This window comes from Protopterus annectens, chromosome 1.part0 (assembly GCF_019279795.1).
Source record: "Protopterus annectens isolate FY-2018-M chromosome 1.part0, PAN1.0, whole genome shotgun sequence".
NCBI classification, from domain to species: Eukaryota; Metazoa; Chordata; order Ceratodontiformes; family Protopteridae; genus Protopterus; species Protopterus annectens.
The window spans coordinates 1273702092-1273709108 of record NC_056725.1 but is presented as its reverse complement, the minus strand read 5'-3'; positions in this window follow the sequence as shown (position 1 = coordinate 1273709108).

Here is a 7017-nt window from a genome sequence, read left to right as displayed (position 1 = left end):
ATCTTGAAAACTCAAAACACTGAAACTCAAAACACTGAAAACACATATCATACATATACTGAGTTTAAACAACATAAATCATAGCACTTTCCACCAAGTGTAAGCATGCACCCCCCATACCCCCTGCTACTTATATATATTTGTTAAAGGCAGATCTTGCCTCCTGAACTTGGTAGACTTCTTCGAAATAGTCACCAAGGCCATAGATGAAGGGAAGGTGGTCCACACAGCATATCTGGACCTCGCTAAGGCGTTCAATACCATCCCACACTCAGGAATCATAGACAAACTCACCAGCTTAAATATTAACCCCTATGTCATGAGATGGGTTGCTGATTGGCTCTCAGACAGAACCCACATGGTAAGAGTGGCAGGCGCCATGTCTGACTCTAAACCAGTCACAAGCGGAGTCCCACAGGGCTCAGTCCTGGGACCCCTCCTGTTTGGTATATATTTTTCCGAAGTACAGGCAAAGGCGGATGGACTGTGGCTAACCAAGTTCGCAGACGACTGTAAATTGGGTACAATAATTGACTCTCCAGCTGACACAGACATCCTACAAAAGGGTCTCACAGAGACAAACACCTGGTGTCAAAGTCACGGCCTCAAGCTAAATGCCAAAAAATGCATAGTAATCCCATTTGGGAAAAACAAAGTACCTACAAACTACCACATAGATGGGAATCCACTAAGTACAGAACAAGTAATTAGGGACCTGGGTACCCAAGTAGATAGCATGCTCTCCTTTGATAACCACATAGCCAAAACTGTCAGGAAATCCTTCTATGTGGCACACCTGATCACAAAGGGTTTCTCATCCAGATCCAAGGATGTGATTGTGCCCCTTTACTCCTCACTCATTAGGCCTATAATAGAGTACAATGCCCCATTTGGGATGTACCTCACTAGACACCTGCAACAACTAGAAAGACCACAGAAGTACCTCACTAAGAGGATTAAGGGCCTTAAACAATTACCCTATGAAGCATGACTAAAAAAGCTCCAGCTCTTCTCAGTCGCTTACCGTCTGCTCAGAGGTGACCTATGCCTGACCTATAGGGCCATGTCAAACCCTGAACTAATGGACATGCTTCACCTCAAAAAACGAGATCCCTCAGAATCACTCATTCCAGTGACTTGAACCTATGTACAACAATAAACAGGACATGCTGGAGGGATAGATTCCTGTCCCAGCGACTCCACTCACTCTGGAATAGAATCCCAATCCATATTCAACAGAGCTCCTCTCTGACCCTCTTCAAGAGAAATCTTGATGAGTGGATGGGTAATCATAAGTTCTACCCGGGGATCACTTCAGGACCCCTATTGACAGAGGCCCAGGTTACTAATCTAATGGGGAGGCGAAAGCCATCACTCTGTGGCTAGGCTTATAAATGCCCATGGGCAGATAGCCTAGTACTTACCTATGAACCTATATCAACTCCAAGATTGCACTTCATTACACTAAGTGCAATCTTGGAGTTGATATATTTAAGTAGCAGGGGGTGTGGGGGTGCAGGGGGTCTTGTACCCACTCTTACACTTGGTGGAAAGTGCTATCATTTATGTTGTTTAAACTCAGTATATGTATGATATGTGTTCTCAGTGTTTTGAGTTTCACTGTTTTGAGTTTCAGTGTTTTGAAGTTTCCCTGTTTTGGTCTTCTATATTATGTAGGTTTTGAGTTTTCAGTGTTATGATGCGAATCCATATATATATATATATATATATATATATATATATATATATATATAAAATTTATTATTTTGTTTTACATTTTTTACCAGGAAAGACCAACTGGATACAGTTCCTTTTTCAGCGGAGGCCTGGAGAGAAAAGCTCCACATTTTACAGCAGGACAGTTGTACAAAATATCAAAACATTACAACAGAGAAGAAAGACGTAGATACAGTGTAATACAGAGTTCTTAATACATCAATTTTATATTCCTTCCCCGTTCTCATTCTCACCATAAAACCTCCTTTGTTATTACACCTTCTAATAATACAACTATCCAACCTGAAAACCACACCAAACTCCTAGGGGTCATCATTGATGATGAACTAAACTTCAACCTACACAAACACCAATGTATAAAAAGAACACACCAGAACTTAGGCCTGCTTTATCGGAACAAAAGGTTCTTAACTCCTGATTAGACTTACTCTTGGACAGGGCCTCCTCCTCCCTACCCTCTTATATGCCGCCCCAGTCCTTACCAATATTCAGACCACCACTCTTAACAAACTTCAACAAACTTACCATAAAATAGCCAGATTCATTACTAACACCCCATACAACTCACACCACTGCATTGCCTTAAACTCTCTCCAGTGGCTTGAACTTCCCCAACTATTGCTACTTTATCAATTTCACATGCTTCACTCTATCCTTTATAAACCCTCCTCCTGTCCATCTCTCTCTAGCTTAGTCTCTATCTACACTCCATCCCGAACCCTCCGTACTTCTAGTCAACAACTACTTGATATTTACCACCCAACAAAGTCCATAGGCAAACTACTCTATAAACACTGTGTCGCCCACGCCTGGAACAGACTTCCCCTTGACTTACATATAATTTCACACACCTCCCACTTTAAAACCAAAGTAAAAACATATTTTCTCAATTCCAGGACCTGCCCTTACAATGACCCCACTTAGTCCCCCCCCCCCCACACTCTCCCTTATTAAGGACCTCACTTAGTTCCCCATTTCACCTCTCATAAGGTATTTGCATAATTCCACACAGACTGCAGAATTGTATATTTACTTTGTTTTACTGCTCTGCCTAATGCATTATCTCACTGTAAAATTATATGTTTCTTAATGTCTGTTTTTGGCTCCTTCTCCATACTTGGAACTTTATGTACTCAACAAATGTAAATCTTTTGTTCTGTATAATTGTTTCTCACCTCATTATTTTTTATTTATATGATACTCTGTAAAAGAAATGTATTGTTGGAGCTTTTCTCTTCTGGTCTCCACTGAAAATGGGCCACAAGCCCAGTTGGACTAACCGGTTAACAAACATCAATAAATAAATAAATAAATAAGGTTTATACACATGTCTAATAAAAGAAGACACTGATATATCTAGCTACCAAAAAAAATTAAGTATGTGCATAACTATTGAGAGATAAATACATAACACAGGTAAATAATTCTATATTATCAGAGAGAGATAATAAAAAAAAAAAAATGTATATCTGTATATGTGAGTATATAATTACATGCCCAAAAATCTCATAATCACGAAAACACAGAAGTGCGAAATTCAAAATCCTGAAGCACAGAGATGTTGAATTTTGTGCTTCTAATGGTGCAGTGTATGAGTGAATGGGTGGAAGCTTAGGTAAGTATGTATGTGTGTTCATTAGGGGCTTTAGTGTGTGTCAGTGTGTTGTGACTGTGATCTGTGTGTGTGAGGGACTGTGAAATGTGTGGGTGTGAGTTTCCTTTGTGTGTCTGTTTGTGCGATCACAGAGTTAGTATATTTAAGTAGCGGGGGTGTGGGGGGTGCAGCCCCCCACATGGGGGATGCAGTGGGGTTGCTTATCTGTAGTGTAGGATTATCTGTTTGATTGTGGGGGGGAAGTTGTGTGCATGTGTCTCCTGTATGTGTATTGTGTGTTCGGGATTTAAAATGTTGCGGTTATGGAGTTTCGGTATTTAGTGTTTTCGGCTTTGTAAGTCCGCAATACTGAAATTCGGGATTTCAGTATTTCGGGATTACAAAGTGGATGCATATATACATATTGTGTGTGTGTGTGTGTGTGTGTGTGTGTGTGTGTGTGTGTGTGTGTGTGTGTGTGTGTGTGTGTGTGGATTCCATTTAAATCCTCAACTTAATATACGTTGACTTGCATAACAGCAAGATGATTTCACGAAAATTTAAATAAAAGAACTCCCAGAATGGCGTATTCCACCTCCGGGAATTAACCACTTGGCCACGATGGTGAACTTTGCCCTATTCTGCACTGTAGTGTGATCTTGCAGTTGATATATTTAGTTGGGGGGGATTAATTTCCTTTTTTTTTTGTTTTTTTGTTTTACTTGTTGGTGGCCAATTTATGTTAATTTGGTGTTATAACATAATCCATATATGTATATGTGTACATGTGTGTGTGTTTGTGTCTGTGTATATATAGAGATATATAAAATGTGTGTGTATGTGTATGTATATATGTGTGTGTGTGTGTGTGTGGTGTGTGTGTGTGTGTGTGTGTGTGTGTGTATATCTATATGCGCACACACACACACACACACACACATATATATATGTGTGCATATATATATATATATATATATATATATATATATTTATGTGTGTGTGTGCATATATATATATATATATATATATATATATATATATATATATATATATATATATATATATATATATATATATATAGGTTCATAGGTAGGTACTAGGCTATTGGCCCTTGGGCCTATACAAGCCCAGCCAAAAAGGTACCCTGGCTTTTGCTACCCAAGAAAATTATTTTCCTGTGCAACTGTCGAGCAGAGCAACAGAGGTGATCCCCGGGGTGAATTTCCTATTTCCCATCCAATCATCAAGATTTTTCTTGAAGAGTGCTAATGAGGAGCTTTGTTTGATATAGATAGGTAGTTTATTCCAGAGTATGGGAAGTCTCTGGGACAGGAATCTATCCCTCCTGCATGTTCTCTTTATTGTGGTGACAAGGTTTAGGTCCCTAGAGCGTGTATCTCGGAGGGATTGGGATTTCTTTAAGTGGAGCATGTCCAACATCTCTGGGTTTGACATAGCTTTGTATGTTAGGCAGAGATCACCTCTGCGTAGACGATATGCGACGGAGTAAAGCTGGAATTATTTGAGACAGTCAGCATAGGGCATCTGTTTGAGGCCGGTAATCCTCTTTGTGAGGTATTTCTGCGGCCTTTCCAGTTGTTGGAGATGTCTTGTGAGGTACATACCAAAAGGGGCGTTGTACTCTATAATGGGTCTAATGAGTGATGAGTAGAGGGGAACAATGACCTCTTTTTTTCTGGATGAGAAACCTTTTGTGATGAGGTGTGCCACGTAGAAGGATTTCCTGACTACTGTGGCGATGTGATTATCAAAGGAGAGACTACTGTCCACCTGTGTCCCAAGGTCTCTTATCACACTTTCGGTGTTAAATATACTACTGCCTATGTTGTAGTTCATGGGTACATAGTTTTTACCAAAGGGGATGACAATGCAGTTTTTGGCATTGAGCTTGAGGCCATGGCTTTGATACCAGGCATATGTCTCAGTGAGGCCCTTTTGTAGGATGTCCACATCTTTAGGAGTTTCGATTATGGCTCCTAGTTCTCAGTCATCTGCGAACTTCGTTAGCCAAAGACCTTCTGTGTTAGCCTGTACTTCAGAGAAGTAGATACCAAACAGGAGAGGACCCAGGACTGAACCCTGTGGTACTCCACTTGTCACTGGTCTGAAGTCGGATTTGGAGTCTGCTACTTTCACAGTGTGGGTTCTGTCAGTGAGCCAGTTGGCAACCCATCTTGTGGCATAAGGATTTATACCTAGTTTAGTGAGTTTATCTATAATTCCAGAGTGGGGGATGGTGTCAAAAGCCTTGGCAAGATCTAGATAGGCTGTGTGAACCACCTTACCCTTGTCTACGGCTTTGGTGACTGCTTCAAAGAAGTCTATCAGGCTTAGTAAACATGATCTGCCTTTTACAAACCCAAACTGGGTGGGATCCAGAGTTTGGAGATTACCAATGTCTTTGTTTATAAGTTCCATGATGATACATTCCATGGCCTTGTAGACCAGGCTCATCAAGCTAATGGGGCGGTAGTTCCCGGGGTCCGTGGTGGCTCCCCCCTTATAAAAGTGGGATAACCATTGCTGTGCACCATTCAGCAGGCACAAAGCCTGAGGTGAGGGTATGACAGAACATGGTACTTAGGTGGGGTGCCAGTTCATTCTGTAGTTCGTATAGAACACAGCCTGGGATGTTGTCTGGTCCCATGGATGCTGTGTTCTTGGCTTTGGAGAGTGTGGTTTTTACCTGTGCAGCCGTGATTACAGGAACTTTGCATTCTTCCGGTATAGAGATGGGCTTTTTGGGGGTGAGAGAGGGTTAAAGTTAGCACTGAACCTATCTGCCAGGATGTTGGCAATATCAGTTGGGTCTGTATATTTAGTGCCATTGTGCTGTAACTCAGAGCAGATCTGAGTGTTGCCATTCAGATTATTGACATAGCTATAGAATGCTTTGTGGTTGTCTTTAGAATCAGTGGCGATTTTGTTTTCATAACTAGCTTTTGAGGATTTTATCAGGGATCGCAGCTTCTTACTTAGGCTGACCAGGGAGCTCCTCCACTCATGGGATTTTACTCTCTTTTGCAAGAGTTTCTTCCTTCTGTTGTACAGTTTGTTTATGGCAGGGGACCACCAGATTGGCTTCCTTTTTTTGGAGGATAGCATCTTGGTTCCGTTTGGGATAACACGGTCCGCACACTCATGTAAGTGCTTATAAAGTGCAATTGTGTAGTATTCAGTAGTCGTAACTGTATTGTCTATCTGCATGGGTGTCATGAAGTTCACCACTTCTGTCTTAAGAAGTATGAAGTTGGCTTTGGAGAAATTTTTTATTATGGTTTCCTTAATGGGGGGTGGAGGCAGGATGTGGATATCTAGGGTAATTAGCTTATGGTTGGATCAGACCAATGAGGCATTGACTTCAGGTGTGGAACACCGGTCACTCATATTGGTAATGACTAGATCTAGAATATTTTTGCCCCTGGTGGGGGTGTGGATAAGTTGATCTAAGACATTGGAGTTTATGAATTCCAGAAAGCGTTGAGCAAAGGAGTTGGTACATGAGTAGTTTTCCCAGTTAATGGTGGGGTAGTTGAAATCGCCCATTATTAGGGTGTTTGGTTGAATCCTAATATTTTCCAGTACATCAAGAAAAGAGGAGTGGGAATCCTGGGACATGGTGGGTGATCTGTAGCAAGCTACAATTTGGATTGCAATTTTGCCCA